The sequence below is a fragment of the Microtus oregoni genome, unplaced genomic scaffold, assembly GCF_018167655.1.
Source record: "Microtus oregoni isolate MIOR12 unplaced genomic scaffold, Mior012 000005F_ref0000423, whole genome shotgun sequence".
In the NCBI taxonomy this organism is placed as follows: Eukaryota; Metazoa; Chordata; class Mammalia; order Rodentia; family Cricetidae; genus Microtus; species Microtus oregoni.
Genome location: NW_024543064.1, coordinates 21,029,988 through 21,045,985, shown reverse-complemented (window position 1 = coordinate 21,045,985; position 15,998 = coordinate 21,029,988). Strand labels below are relative to the sequence as shown.

At 50.9% G+C, this 15,998-nt stretch overlaps 1 protein-coding gene across 1 annotated transcript in view; it reads right to left on the bottom strand.

The window, feature by feature from the left end:
• Epb41 (erythrocyte membrane protein band 4.1) overlaps positions 1-15,152 on the bottom strand; it is a 149,233-nt gene extending 134,081 nt beyond the window's left edge. Inside the window, exon 1 of the mRNA XM_041651392.1 lies at positions 15,037-15,152. The gene's annotated coding sequence lies outside the window, so the exon portion shown is untranslated. The remainder of the gene's footprint in view (positions 1-15,036) is intronic.
• Between the last annotated feature and the right edge of the window lie 846 nt (positions 15,153-15,998).

Genomic DNA, 15,998 nt, shown 5'->3' with positions numbered 1-15,998 from the left:
AATATATAGCTTTGTCTGGCCAGATCAGACTGGCCTCAAACTCACAGAGATCCACCTGCCTCTGGGCCCTGAAGGCTGGTATCAACCCAGCTTGACTTTTAATTTAAACCTGTTATAGACCACACAGAAAGAACCCTCCAGTCAAGGCAAAAGACTCCAGAAGTGAGCAACCCACATTGAGCTCCTCTTCCATGCAGGTCTGGGCACGCCAGCAGGAGCAAGCTGAGCCCCTAGAACTACAGTAACAACCACCAGCACCATCGCACATGTGGGTGACAACGACAGCAGAAAGAGGCAAAAAGATTGTGGGGTTCTGAGCAAGGAGACTGGGTTCAAACCAAAGTTGCAGTATCAACATGCTATGTCACCTTCCCACACCTCCTTATCTATAAACTGGGGGTGGCATGTGTCAACCTCAGCGTCAAAGTGTTATATGCAATGTCACTATGCCTCAACAACAACCTCCTGAAGAAGGCAGGATTACCTCCTCCCATTTATAGACGAGGCAGAAGCAGGAAATTTGCCCAAGATCCCTCAGCTAGTCAGGCCACTTCAGCCCCGCCCTGCCACTAGTCCACTAGTCATTCCCACGGTGGGCTCTGTAATAACTCCAGCAAAGGTAGACAAGCCTCAGTGCTGGGCTCACACGCTTAGGGAACTTCCCACCCACCTCTGGAGAGGGCATAAATAACCCTATTTTCTAACTTCAGGAACTGAAATCAGATGGTTCATCCTCACAGCAGGAAGGACTGTAACTGCTTGTATGACTTATCCAGTCCCTTGTCCATGCTACTCTCCTGTCTCTCTCCCAGTGAAGCCAAGCAGGCACCCTGATCCAGCTCATAAGAAATACCGTTGTGCCTGCGGTGGCCCAGCAAGTCAACAGCTAAGAAGACTTAACTAGGCTCCTAGCGCTGTGGGTTTTTTTTTTTTTTTTAAAGATTTATCTATTTATTATGTATACAACATTCTGCCTCCATGTATGCCCGCACACCAGAAGAGGGCGCTAGATCTCATTACAGACGGTTGTGAGCCACCATGTGGTTGCTGGGAATTGAACTCAGGACCTCTGGAAGAGCAGCCAGTGCTCTTAACCACTGAGCCATCTCTCCAGCCCCAGTTTTGTGTTTCTTTAGATTTGTGTGTGCACATGTGCGTGTGTGCTCGTACCTTTGGAGGTCAGAACAGGATGCAGATCCCCTGAAGCTGAAACTGGAGTCACAGGAGGTTATAAGCTGCTGGAAATGGGTGCTAAGAACTGAATTCGGATCCTCTATGAGACTAGCATGTATTCTCAACCACAAAGCGATACCCACAGGTGCCAGCCTTTTTTTTTACAGTGCCGGGGACCCACGCCAGGGCCTTGTGTCTACGCAACAAGGGCTCCATCACTGAGCTGCACCCCTAGCTCCACATTCCTGGTTTTAAACCTAGTGGTATTTTCTCCACTCATAACTGCTGAATCCCGAACATCTGAACATGTATATCTGAAAGCCCTAAGCCAATCAGTACCATAGGAGTGTGAGAACCCCCGCTACACCAGGCTAGGCCCAGGAAGCAGAGAGTCCTGGGGAGAAAGGTACAGGATACTGTTCAGGGAGACAGCAGCTGAGCTGGTGACCTATGAGTCTCCCGCTTTGGAAACCTCCATCTTCATCTCCCTAAGCTGATGGCTCAGAGCTGGGAGCTGGGTCCCCACTCTGTAGCGCAGCTGTCTGCTATGATTTCTGCTGAAAAACAAAAACTTCATCATGTGGGCCTGCGTGCTAATTACCAATAATGACATAATAACCATTGTGGGCCCAACAGCAAACAGCCCCAACTAGAAATTCTGCATAGCTCAGACTTAGTAACAAAAGACTTGGACACGCCAACTGAAACTGATGCCCTGGCAGAAAACATCAGGAGCAAAGGGGCCTCAGAGTTGACCGAGCCAAAGTATCACCTGGCAAACGGACAGGGGAATGGGCACTCCTTCCTCGGGTCATAAACACTCGTGTGGTCCTTTACTGAGAATCTACTACACATCTGGTGCATCTGAAACTTACACAGAAGGAAGGCTTCATCTGCTCATCAATACACAGACAGTTATTAACACGGGCTATGTGCCACGCATGCTCTTTTAGGGACAAGGTAAAACACTGAGTAGGCAAAGCCAGCCCCATCAGCAAGCTTACATTCCAATGAAGGAAAACAGGCAATAAGTAAATAATCTATAAAAGATTAGTGCGATAAGCGATATGGAGAAGAACAGGTATGGGAGGGAGGGAACTGGTGTCAAGGTTCAGAGAAAGAACAGTGTTTAGGTGAGTGTGGTGCACACACCTTTAATCCCAGCACTCAGGAGGCAGAGGCAGGCGGATCTCTGTGAGTTCGAGGCCAGCCTGGTCTACAGAGTGACCAGGACAGGCTCCAAAGATACACAGAGAAACCCTGTCTTGAAAAACCAAAAAATAAAAAGAATTAAAAATGAATAGAGAAATGCCACTAAGGGGATGCTCCCTAAACTCCATGAACTGCTTTCCGGGTAGCCTTTTCTTCTGCTAGTTATTGGACAGCCACAGTAGCCACCCCAGTGTGTCAACCTGGATTAGCCACTTTACATGGATTACATAAACACCCGTCTGTGGGAAGGCGCTAATCTGCTTCCCTTTGATAACAGGGACAGCTGAGACTCACTGAATTCAAGCAATGAGGCCCCATGCAAGTGAGTGGTGGAACTGGGGTTGGTTTGTTTGTTTGTCTGTCTGTCTGTTTGTTTTGAGGCAAGGTTTCAGGGAGGGAGGGAGGGAGAGTGGGAGGGAGGGATAAATGGGTACCACGTCCTGGTGCCCATAGAGGTCAGAAAGGGCATTGGATCCCCTGAAACTGGAGTTATAGAGGGTTCCGAACCACCTTGTGGGTTCTGGAAATCTTGAATTCAGGTCCTCTGTAAGAGCAAAAAGAGCTCATAATCACTGAGCCATCTCTTCAGGCCTTAGGCTGGGACTTAAACAAGGTCACCTGTAGCTCTGACTGGTCTCAAACTCACTATGTAGTTGAAGTTAACCTTAAACTTCTGATCCTCCTGCCTCTACCTCTGGAGTGCTGAGATCGCAGGCTTGTGCCACTGTGTCCCATTGGGCTCATGTGATGCAGGAGATGCTGGAACTCTAACCCTCATGCATGCTGGGCAGGCACCCTACCAACTGAGCTATACCTCTAGCCCCCAGGAATCTACTCTTAAACCTATCATGTATCAGGAACCTGTGATCACTCCATACCCTTTCTTGTAGAAATCAAAGCAGAGGCAGAGAAGCTGGTGACCCCCAAATCCTGGCAGAGGAAGAGCTACAAAAGCTGATGCTGCTTCCACCCTCCTGCAGGCCAGATGTTCTCTTTGGAGCCTTCCTAACCTCTGCAGAAGTCTGTCATCCTTACTCCCAGAGGTTGGTTCCAAGGAACTCACAGTCTATCTCTGTCCCTTTGGCCCAGACCTGGCAGGGCAGGACCCTTGCTACTATCTGCCTTTCCAATGAGTGTGCAGCAGTGGCATCCTATCAGGGGAGGCTGCAGAAGAGAAACTGTCGTGGGTGAAGCAATGATATCCCAGCCAATTGAGAGAGAAGGCTAAGATGCTGAGTTTCTGGCTTCAAAACTGGCTCATCGGGTTCCATTTATTTAATAAGAAACCCATCAGACAGGCACGGTGGCACAAGCTTGTAATCTCAGGAGGTTGAAGGGAAAATATGTGAGTTCAAGGATAGCCTAAGCTATGAAGAGATTACCAATCAACCTAGAATACATATCAAGACCCTGTCTCAAAATCCTAAGAAGAGGGACTGGAGAGATGGCTCAATGGTTAAGAGCATCTGCTGCCCAGCCATGAGGACCTGAGTTCATATCCAGCACCCACAAAATAAGACGGGCATGATCTGAGTGTTCCTCTAACTCCAGTCCTGTGCGATATGGGACAGAGACAGGAGGATCGCTGGGGCTTGCTGGTCGCCAGCCTAGATGAACAATTGCACTCAGAGAGAGACCCTGCTTCAAAGGTACAAGATGGAGAGTGACATAGGATACCCCACACCCTCCTCTGTCCTTCACACACACACATACAGGCATGCACTTATACCACATACATACACACACACACACACACACACACACACACACCAGATATACACATATCAAATCTAAAAAGAAAAAAAGAAACCATATTAAACCCCAGATGGGATAGGGTATAAGTTTAAGAGGTAAAAGTCTGTAATCCTAGAACTCAAGAAGCTGAGGCAGGAGGATTGCTGTGAGCTGAAGGGAAGCCTGGGCTACATAGTCAGAATATGCCTCAAATAGACAAAGCAGTAGTTGTAACAACAACAACAACAACAGTAGCTGCCCACTCTCAAGGAGTTACTGGTGCTCCCTCCCTTTTCACCATCAGCCATCCTCAAAGCAAGATCAGACCCATTCCACAGCAGCGGAAACTGAGATTCAAAGAGATGAAGCCAGAGCCAGGGCACACATATGCATTGGGGACCAGAGCAGGGACTCCAGAGAGCTGAAACCCTTCAAGGAACACTGACCTCCACACCAGTCGGAGGATCCAGGGTTGCACTGGCCATGACCTTCAGAGACACAGACCTCTCACCTAACTCCTGTCCCCGTGCCAGAAGAGAAGGAGCCTGGTCATCAGCTTCCAGGGGAAAAAGTAAAGCTACAAATTTCCTAAATGTTTGTCCATGTTTCCGGACCACTGCTGGCTTTGGCCTCCAACCAGAGAGGGTCATCTAGGGTAAGGGACAGAGGGTGCCCAGGCCTCAGGACTAAGAGTCCTTGGCCTGAGTCCAAAGGGGGTCAAGGAGCAGGAAGGCAGCCAGCCCGGCAGGAGGCCAGGACCCCCCCCCCCCCCGAGACTTAAACTTGTTTCTTACTCTTTTCCTTCCTTTGGGAGCAGCATGGCTGCCAAGGCAGACAGGGGAAGCCACGGGTGGGGACAAGGAGGTGGAGAAGTTCCATGATTACTCTACTCGAGCTCCTGTGTGTGGTGACACAGGACAGACACGGAGCCAGTTCTCAGGGGTCACCCACTGAAGTCTGACCTGCTCTCTGAGGAAGGCCAGCACGTCCCCATTTCCCTGACAAGGACACGAAGATGCAAAGAGGGCAAGAGTGCCTGAAGCCCGCATAGCTCGTCAGTGTCGGGGCTGGCAGAGAACCCAAACCATTGGTCTCAAAGGGAACCACTGAGTCACTCAGGGTGGAGATTGGAAGGGGGAAAGCAGAGAGATGAAAATACAGTGTTAAAAAAAAAAAAAAGGCCTAGGCTGTCTCAGCAAGTGGGGGTTCAGGAAGGTGTGGAGAGACAGAAGTCAGCCCCCAAACCCCACATAGCGTGACCCCATTTCCCTTCCTAGCTTCATCTTTCATCTCTACCTGTCCCTTTCTGCCCCAGCCACACACAGTGTTTATCCACCCTGAGCACATTCTCCAGGCTGAAGCCTTTTATTCACGCTGTGCACAGCACCCAAATGATGGTTCCCTCCACCGCCCACCTAGAGAACTCATTGTCTAGCTCTTCATTCCTTCCTCTGGTTCCTAGAAGGAGTCACTGGTGCTCTGGGCTCACTGTGCACCCAAGGGACAGAAACTCATGGGAGTCATCTGGGCCCCAAGTCTCTAACCCAAGCCCATGCACCACAGAGATTTATTGTCTCTGAGAGTCACACAAAATAGGTTTTTATATGTTTGCATTCGAGAAAAAGGAGGGTAAGAGACAGGGTGGCGTGGACAAGTCTAGAAACCCAGGGCTTCTCTGTACCACACAGAGCTTGCCAGGCACTGACACCCAAGAGCACATATCCCTGCCAGCCCCACCAGCATCATACAAAGGACTCCCCGAGATAGGAGGATAAGTCCTGGTGGCAGGAAACTGAGCTTCTGTGTCCAGCTCAGACACAGCGCTGGAGAGGGAGGGTGCTGAGACCCAGACAAGTAAGTGGCTTCCTTCCCTATCCCTGCTCTGTCTGCCCTGTCTCCCTCGGCCAAAGCATCCAAATCAACCCCCAGACCCCAAAGCCTCACTCTCCTCAGTCCTCACTTGCCTGTCCACTGTAGTCCATCATTACGTCCCCCGCCCCTGCCTCCTACACAGACCTGACATCTCCCGCGGCTGCGTGGCACAGTTCCCAGACCAATATCTCAGCCTTCCTCCCCTAAACAGATGGCCCTGCCTCTCTTCTCCCTGTATAATATCCAAGGGCTCCCACTGCCCTGAGTTCAGGCCTCAAATTCTCCCGAGCCTGTCTTTGGAGGGACATTTCCCCAGGTGCTGGTCCTGGCTCCACATCTTGGCATGTACAGTTCCTGCCGGGAGGAATGGCCTTTCTTCTTCCTCCTAGTCTCTGCCTAAGAACACCTATTCACACTTCAGTGACAGTCAGGGCTGGACCTGGCGCTTTTGGGGCACTTCAGCCCAACTAGACGCTGAGCTTGCCCAGGAACGGAGAAAGAATCCACATGGAGTCAGTTCTGGCCCCATGCCAACATAGGGCCTGGCACAGAGTACGCACCAGAAAAAGCTGGTGCGAGGTGGCAAGGACATGAAGGCACATTCTTTTTTTTTTCTTTTTTTTTTCTTTTTTTTTTTTTTAAAGATTTATTTATTTATTATGTATACAACATTCTGCCTCAATGTATGCCCGCACGCCAGAGGAGGGCGCCAGATCTCAGTACAGATGGTTGTGAGCCACCATGTGGTTGCTGGGAATTGAACTCAGGACCTCTGAAAGAGCAGCCAGTGCTCTTAACCTCTGAGCCATCTCTCCAGCCCCGGCACATTCTTTTTTTTTTTTTTTTTTTTTTTTTTTGGTTTTTCGAGACAGGGTTTCTCTGTGGTTTTGGAGCCTGTCCTTGTAGACCAGGCTGGTCTCGAACTCACAGAGATCCGCCTGCCTCTGCCTCCCGAGTGCTGGGATTAAAGGCGTGCGCCACCACCGCCCGGCCATGAAGGCACATTCTTACCTCTATGAAGCCACCCCCTTCTCTTTACCCTACAAGCGCCTTTAGGAACCTGTCGAGCTAGACTGCCAACCACTGGCTCCCAGCAGTGCCCTCCCAGACCCGATTTCTCCTGTCCCAAGAAAGACATCTTTACACTCCCGGAATGGATGCCCAGACTCATAACTGTGATAATAACAACCATTACCGCCTTTTATTGGGTTCCCATTGTGTGCCTGGTTATTTAACCCTCACAGGAACCCTAACAAGGAAGGAGCTGTTTTATAGTCCTCATTTAACAGATAAGGAAACTGAGGCTCCAAGAAGCTATCTTGCCTAAGGTCACACAACTAGTAAGCAATCAGTACTGGGTTTGCAGTCAGGTCTGTCTGACTGACCTACAGCCCCCTGCCCTCTGCAGCCAGGTCTGTCTGACTGACCCACAGCCCCCACAGCCAGGTCTATCTGACTGTCCCACAGCCCCCACAGCCAGGTCTATCTGACTGTCCCACAGCCCCCACAGCCAGGTCTATCTGACTGTCCCACAGCCCCCACAGCCAGGTCTGTCTGTCTGACTAACCTACAGCCCCCCCCCAACCAGGTCTGTCTGACTGATCTACAGCCCCCACAGCCAGGTCTATCTGACTGTCCCACAGCCCCCCACAGCCAGGTCTGTCTGTCTGACTAACCTACAGCCCCCCCCCCACAACCAGGTCTGTCTGTCTGACTGACCCACAGCCCCATGCTGCCCAATGGCCTCCTGCTTTCTACAATCTCACCTCTCAGAACCTAAAGCAGCAGCTCTGCTCCCACCAGCCCGGAGCTGGGCATCAGAAGCGGATAGAGAGACACAGTACTGATCCTTTAGGGGCAATGAGATGGCTCAGGGGGTAAGAGCACTGGCTGCTCTTTCAGAGGACCTGGGTTTGATTTCCAGCACCCATATGGGAGCCAGCAACTGTCTGCAATCCCAGTTCCAGATGGCCGACACGCTCTTCAGGTCTCCGAGGGCAGCAGACACACATGTTGTACATGGACATACATGCAGACAAAACATGCATACACATAAAATAAAAACCAATATTTTGTGTAGGAAAAAAGGGTCACATGATGGGGAGGCTTTGTTAACCAATTATCTTTAAGAGGTGGGGCTAAGTTAAGGTGTGACTTTCTGGGACCAGAGAAAAAACAGGCTTGGCTCAAGGCCCAGGTGCACCCTCTCTGTGATTCCCGCGAGGCACAGCGGAGCTTGGACTTCTCATTTCTGCTTCTTTAGTTTTCCCATTATAATAAATAAAAATAAAATTGTTTTATCCTTTAACTAGCCTGGTTATTTCCGGAATCAAGCTAATTTCTACAGTCCTGGGTCACTGGGAGGAAGACAAGAGGTACTGTGTTGTCTGGAAGAATAGATAGGGCCAGTCAGAGAGATGGCTCAAGCTGGTAAGGCACTAGCCTAAGGACTGAGTTCAATCCACAGGAAAGAAAACCAACTCCCAAAACCTGTCCTCTGACTTCCCATGCGTGCTGTGGTACAGAAGCATCCAAACTCCCTCATTCACACACATATATTCTCTCTCTCTCTCTCTCTCTCTCTCTCACACACACACACACACACACACACACACACACGATAATAATACAACTTAAAATTTAGGAATAAATTTTAAAAAATAAGTTAAAATAAAAAGATTAAAATAAATCCTAGCACTCAGGAGGTAGAGACAGCTTGGTCTACAGAGCGAGTTCTAGGACAGACTCCAAAGATACAGAGCAACCCTGTTTCGAAAAACCAATACCAAAACTATAAAATTAAAGGATTAAACTAAAACAGCAAATAACCAGACAATTGGCAGTAATGCAGATAACTTAAACTTCTCAGGACACCTACACCTAGGGAAACAAAATTCTCTAGGGCCCTTTGTTGTGGAAAATTACTTTAACAATGTAAAATTGTGTTACATTAGTTCATGCCGCATTTGTTTAACAATGTAAAGATGTGCTGTTTTGCCTGCCTAAGGCACCTGATTGGTCTAATAAAAAGCTGAATGGCCAATATCTAGTCAGTAGAGGGATAGATGGGACTGGTGGGCAGAAAGAATAAATAGGAGGAGGAGTCTAGGCTCAAGAGAGAACAAGAGGAGTGAAGGAAAGAGAGAGAGAGACACCTGGGGCCAAGAAGCAGGCAGACAGACAGACAGACACAGAGTAGGACATACAGACTGAAAGAAAAGTAAAAAGCCCTGAGGCAAAATGTAGATGAAGAGAAACAGGTTAATTTTAAGTTCTAAGCTAGTGGCACAAGCATTAGCTAAGGCCGAACATTCGTGATTAATAATAAGTCTCCATGTCATGATTTGAGAACTGGTTGGTGATCCAAAAGAAAGTCTGCTACAGCCTTCCCCAGCTAAAGCCAAATGGCCAGTAATGCTAATTTAATGCTTATCTACCTGTCTGTTTGAGTCCAGCAGCTCTCCAAGGGAAGAGCCCAGGCAACCAAGGATAAGAAGGGTGATGGAGCCAAGTCACACAGAGCCAAGTTGCATAGTGAATCACACCAGGCAGAGCCCAGTCCGTATTCGGGGTGGGGAGGGGCACTCAGGGACTCCTGACCCCTGGATTCTAGTCCAGCTACTAAGAGTTAAAATAGGGAGTAAGGAGAATAATGGATGAACACTTATTTGAAACCTTCTCCGAAAGAAGCCTAAGGCAGAGGAAGCCAAAGATAACTGATCAGCCCCATACTGGGCTGCTTCTGGCTGCTCCTTCCCAAAGCCACTGGGGGAAAAGTCTTGTAATACGTCTGTCACAGATGAAACCACAAGATCCAGAAATGTTTACCACTTGTCCAAGGGTACACCACAAGGAAAATGATAATACCTTGGAATCTCTCTTCACACCCCCCTCCCTTCAACCCAAGTCTTCCCAACTGCCCCTTGGGAAGTTTCCCATCAGAGGAAATCTAAAGGCTCTGCCACACCCTCCCAGGAGGTCCAGTTGCTTTTCACAGCCTCTAAGGAACTCACAATTGTGGTGATGAGATAAGGGTCGTAGATTCTCTGAGCCTCAAAGATAGTGGACACTTTGTATCCATCTTAAACTTTCTGAGCCTCCAAGAAGGTGAATATTTTGTATCCATTAACTATTTAGTCCAACACACAGCACATGGCTGGGTGGTAGTAGAGCCTCAACAAATGTCTTCATTTATTCAGAAATGTCCACTGAGACCTACTACACCCAGACCTTGGTGCTAGAAACATAGGCATGGAACAGATGAACAAGCCCCTGCTCTGGTGGGGTCTGTGTATAGGAGCAAATACATAGACATAGAAGGCTATCAATATTCTCATTTTGCAGAAATGAAACTGTGATTCAAAAGCCATCCATTTGTAAGTGGCAGAATAAGGATTCTATTCTGAGCCATCTGCCCTAAAGCCCTCTAGGTCTTCATCAAGTCACCCAAATCACTACGCACTATGTCAAGCATCAAGAAAGAAACGACTCGGTATCTTATACTCCAGAGAGTACCTTCTCTCTGTACTTCTGCCCTGGCCTCTTCTGCCTCCCAGTGGCCTCAGAGGCACATACATGCATCAGAATGGCACAGTGCAGCCGGTTATGTAGAAGCAGTACTCACCCAGAAGTAGCCGTTGTGGTCACACAGCCAGTTGGGGAGAGACAGTGGAGCCATCGTCACAGCGGCACATAGAATCAAAGGACAGAAGTGAGACACAGCACAAACAACAAACCGTCCTGATCAGCTAGACCCGGGCCAGCACGGCACCTGCCCCCCAAACCCCAGTGTGCCTCTGGATGACCAGACACTATCCAGGAAGCTACTATGTGACAACCCACCCTGAGCTCATCAGGCCGCCCTGGGCCCAGTCTCCTATGGGTATCCACAGCAGCACCAGGTGCCAGGTATTGGGAATGGGGCCTGGTCAGACAGAGTCTTACCCCTGTGAACCTTCGGTGCAGCACGGAAGTGTAAGTTTACTAAATTCCTGCTGTGATGCATGCATCGAGGAGACCTTAAGGACCTGGGGTCAAATACTGCCTCTCTCATTTACAGCTCTATGCTGGTGTCATCCAGGGGGTTTCCTAATTTCTCCACACCTCCTTTACTTACCTGAATCATAGAGGGTAGCCCAGATCCCCTGCTTAGGTCTAGGCAGGAATCTAAGAGTTCACATATTGAAAAACTTTCCGAACGATACTTGGCATACAATTTGTTTATAACTTGTAGCTCCGATGACTACAAAGGGCTATGGACAAGGGCTTTGGAGAAACCTGGCGTGGGTGGGGCCACCATCTCCCTAAGAGGAATGCTACTGTTGGGGACGAGGGAGATAACAAAAAGTGAAGTCTGGGCACAATGCCTGGGTGCTGCGAAGACTCTGTAAACGCTGCAGTTGATCGTAGGGTGTTCTCCAGCATGTCCCCACCACGAGAAGTCCCATCAGGGCTGTGGCAAGTGCTCCTCCCCACAAACACACCCAGGACTGCAACTTCAGATTGAAAAATGACCAGCCACCATATGCTCCCAATTCTACAGATGTTCCAGTTTGGTCAGTCACCCAGAACACGGTGCTAGTGAAATTGGATACTGTTCCCATTTTACAGACAAGGACAGAGGGTGAAAGGCCCCCCTTCTCCCTTGGTGGCCTCATATGGGTCTCCCGGCCTATGGAAGTGATCAAGCTCTCATGTCTCCTTGGATTGTGTTCTCTATATTTCCCTGACTTCTCCCGCTTGGTCTCAGCAGAACTAGCTGCACGGCCCAGGCAAGCCTTGGAACTCTTTGATCTGGAACTGTCATTGTCAAACAGCCAGCTTTAGGATGCAAACTGTTCCTGAAACCATCCTCCAGGCTCAGTCATTAGCCCCATGTCCCCAGTCTATCTCTATAGCTGACCATGGCCACTAACCTATACGTCAAGGGATGTCTGCATTCACTCAAATCCACATTTTATAGATGAGGAAATTGGGGTAAAAATAGACCCAAGATTACTTTTCAATGTCCAGCTCTTGCAGCAGACAGTTGAGTAGATATGGCCTCTAAATAAACACCCCTAGACCCTGAGATGTAGGTGTCTCCTCTCTCTTTCTCCAGCTCCCCAGCTGAAACATCCCAGAGCTCAGAGGTCCATCCAGAAGCCATTAGGGGTTTCAGTAGGTTAGGACTGAGGAATGGCAGCAGCTCGGTATGGACGGAGTACTGAGAAGTGAAGACTTGCTGTGTGAGGGAGGATTGGGCTTTGCAGTTGGCCCTAAGTCAGCCACTTCACAGCTGTGTGGCTTTGGTCAAATCAATTTGCCCCCATGAACTCCTAGGAAACAAGGGTGATGCTTCCTGGGGTGCTAAAGATTTAATGAGTTAATGCTACATGCGACACCCTTAGAACAGCTAATAGGCAATGGTCCTATTTAACTAAAGAACAAAGCCCAAAACAGGGTATGTGGCCTCGCTACACACAACCTCAGTCCAACCCCATTCTATCTCCTCACTGTTATGAGTCTATGTTCTAAACCAGTTCATGGGGTGCGATCGTTTCCTATTGTCAAAAGTCACGAGTACAGGAAACAGTAGCAATGGTGTTAGAAGACATGTAGAGACTTTAGGCTCATTTCCATCTCCATATTCTAGAGGGAAACTGAGATCCAGGAGGAAAAGCACCTGACCCACAGGCCATGAAAGGATAGAATCCTGCCCTATGATAAACTGTAGGCCCCGGGGAAATTCTGAACACATACACACAACACAAACATGCACACACACATACATACACACATCCCTGTCATAAGAACCCAGTCTGCAAACCCAACAGATCTCAGTCACTACGACCTTGGCAGCCAAGCCTATGTGAGTATCCTTTCCTGTTCTGTTGCTGGGAAACCTGTATGGCACATAGTAGGAACTCAGGAGGCTTAGAAAACAAGCCAATGAGGTTTTCTGGCTTCAGGCTAAGGGTCCCTGTTAGGCCTCTCTCTTTGTATCCTCTCTCCTGACTCCCACCATAGCCTCTGTCTCACCCTGTACCCGGGTCCTATTAACTGGGCCTAGTTCCAGCTCACAGAGTGCTGGGCCTGCCCCGAGTCAGCATCTTCCCAGCCAGCCTGGGATATTCCTGTTCAACCCAGCCAGCCAGGCTCCTGGCCAGGGTCCACTCTGCAGAGCGGGTGCTGGCTCTACCAGACCCTCACACCCACTGACCTATAGGTGGGGCAATCAGGTCCTAGGAGCTTCTACTGGCACCCAGGGCCTACACAGAGGAAAGTCAGCCTGGTCTAGACAGTACGGGGACATGTTGATCAGGAGACAGTGGGGTGTGGGGGTGCCACCCACACAACCAGCCGCTCCACCCAAGTCCCATGTTGCTGGGACCTAGCAAGCACTAACTAAATCTCCTGTGTACACAGGGAAACCTAAGGGATCCCCACTCCATCCCTTTCTTAAAACACCCCACACTGGGGTGTTCTCATACCAACCACCAATCTGGCCCTGCATACCTTCTGATTCGTTTGACTCTGCTAATGCCTGTAAGGTCCAGATTATTGGCTAAGGGGGCTGGGAGAGGGGAAGTGACTTATGCAAGGTCACAACGTGACAGCTGGACTGGGACTCAAACCTAGTTCTTCCGCAAGTAAAATCCGTGTGGTACTGATGCTGCCCTCCCTCTCTGTTCCCTATGGTTTCCGGGTCCCTTTCTTCCCCGACCTTGCACCTCCATCTACAATCTCCCTCCCCCACTCCCACCTCACACCTGCTATCACACCTTGCTTCTGTGCACCCAACAGCAGCAAGTACCACAGGCTGACACTGAAAGTTATTTCCGAGATCTCTGGCTTAGGAGGGCCTTGAGGGCAAGCAGTAACCCCAGCAAATGCTCCTTAAACAAGCCTGTTCTTTCTACCTCTCTACTTCCTCCATCCCCAAGCCAATCTCCATGGCCTCCCTTCCCCACCCCAACCTCCTGCCAGCATCCACCTCCAGGCCTGTGACCCGGATGGGAACGTGGGGACAAGAACTTACTAACGTGTTGGGGGAGAAGGGGTTCTGAGACAGAGCTCTGGCCACTCCCTCTCCCCTTCAGTAGCTGAGGACCCGACTCTGACTTGGCACCAAGCAACTATGGCCGGACTCCCAGCTGCCCTAAAGCCCATCCCAACCAGACATTCTCCCAAAGCCTCTTCGTTTAGGAGAAGGTTCCAGAGGAAGAAAAGCGGCTATCGCTTAAATGCAGTCATTCCCTCCCAGGGGACTCCAAGGGCGCTGGAACAACTAACTACACCACCCTCCCTTGTCTGTCTCAGCAGATTCCACCTAGGGTCCTTCGGAGCAAGTCCCCGCCTCCAGCCTGCAGGGCTGAAGGGGTCCGGTCCTCCCCAAAGAGGTGGGGCCTGCGGGGAAGTGCGGGTTGGAGAGCAACACAACTCTTAGGGAAACACGGAGAGCAGACAGGGAAATATGAAAGACAGAGAACCCAGAGACGGCAACGTAGGAGCCTGGCCCTGAGCAGACTAGGAGACCCGAGGCGGAGGAAGTCCCAGCCTGGACGCGAGTACGTGCGTCCGGGCGGCGACCCGAGGGCCACCCTGATCAGCGGAGCCAGGGTCGCACCTCGCGGGTCCCGGGGTCCGGAAACTCAGAGTTAGTTACGTAAGAACCCGAGCTGGGCTCCCGGGGTTCCCCTCCCACCGCCCTCTGGGCCGCCAGGAGCACGCGGGGCGCGCAGGGCGGGGCTGGCCGGACGGCCTGGGGCTGCGCCACGGCGCAGAGACCCGCAGCGGACACCCACGACAGGACTCCAGTTCCGGAGCGAGCTCCTGCACGCCGTCTCCCGAGCTCCGCGTACCCTCAACTTTGAGACTCCAGAACCTCTGGGGACCTCAAGTTAGGAGCATGAGTCCAGGACCTCCAGCACCCACGCCGGGGATCCGGTGACCCTCGGCTCGCTGCTCCCGGGATGGCCCGGGCCCTTGGGAGTGAGCTTCTGGGTCCTGCACCTTGTCCCTCCCAGACACCGGGGGCCACCCCCTAAGGCGGTCCAGGCTCACCTGAGCTGCGTAAGGCAGAGACCTGGCAGGGACCTGGCCAGGCCGGGCCGGGCCGCGTCCTCGCTCTCCGCGGCTCTCTCCCTTTAAGAGGTTCCTGCCACTTTGCCCCGCCGGGGGCCTCCACCTGCACTGACAGGGCAACTCTGATGCGAGGCCCCGCCCTCCCCTCGGGAGGTCCTCTAATTGGTGCAGACAACTGCCAATCCTTGGGGCGGCGGGCAGGCCCCAGCAAAACAGCCCGGCTGTCGCAACCGGGAAGGGGCGGGGGCTGCAGGTGCGGCCAGACCGGGACGCCCAGCCTAGGACAGCTCCTGATAGACCCAGAGCGGTTAGGGGAGGGGAAGCATGGAGTTCCTGGATTGGCTGTTGCGGTCCTTGACGTCATGTGGCAAAAGTATAAAGCAATTTGCAACGTGGTGCTAACCCTAAGGCTGCTAGGTTGGCTTGGAGGTTATTCTAAGGGAGTTAGGAGAGTGACCTTGACATAGACTTACCTGGACCACAGGTCTCACTATTCCATTCTGGGTGCCCTCGAGCAAGTCACTTCTCTGAATCTGAATTTCCTCAACTAAAAATCCTCGGATGTTTTCTTGAGAATGAGTGATATTTGCTAAATGCCAGTCGCAAGCCTGGGGCCCAAGAAGGTGTTCGTGAACTGGAGTTCTGGCTTCCCTTGTGCCCACCTTGTCCCTCTTCCCAGGGACCTACCCTCTTCTAACGATCTGCCCCTGCCACCCTGGAAGGGTTAAGTGGTCACTGGCCTCAGACCCTCTTCTCCCCTGCCCTTCAGACCTGCCCTCGCTCACATAGTGCCAAGGTCAGGAAGCTGGCTGGCTCCCAGCGTGGATTCATCCAAACTAACCCACCCCAGGGTTTCAAAAGCTGCTGTTCATGAGATTAAGGCCAAATCTGCCTTAGGATTCCCACCTAGGAGAGGACAAACATAATCCCCCTTTTATGTG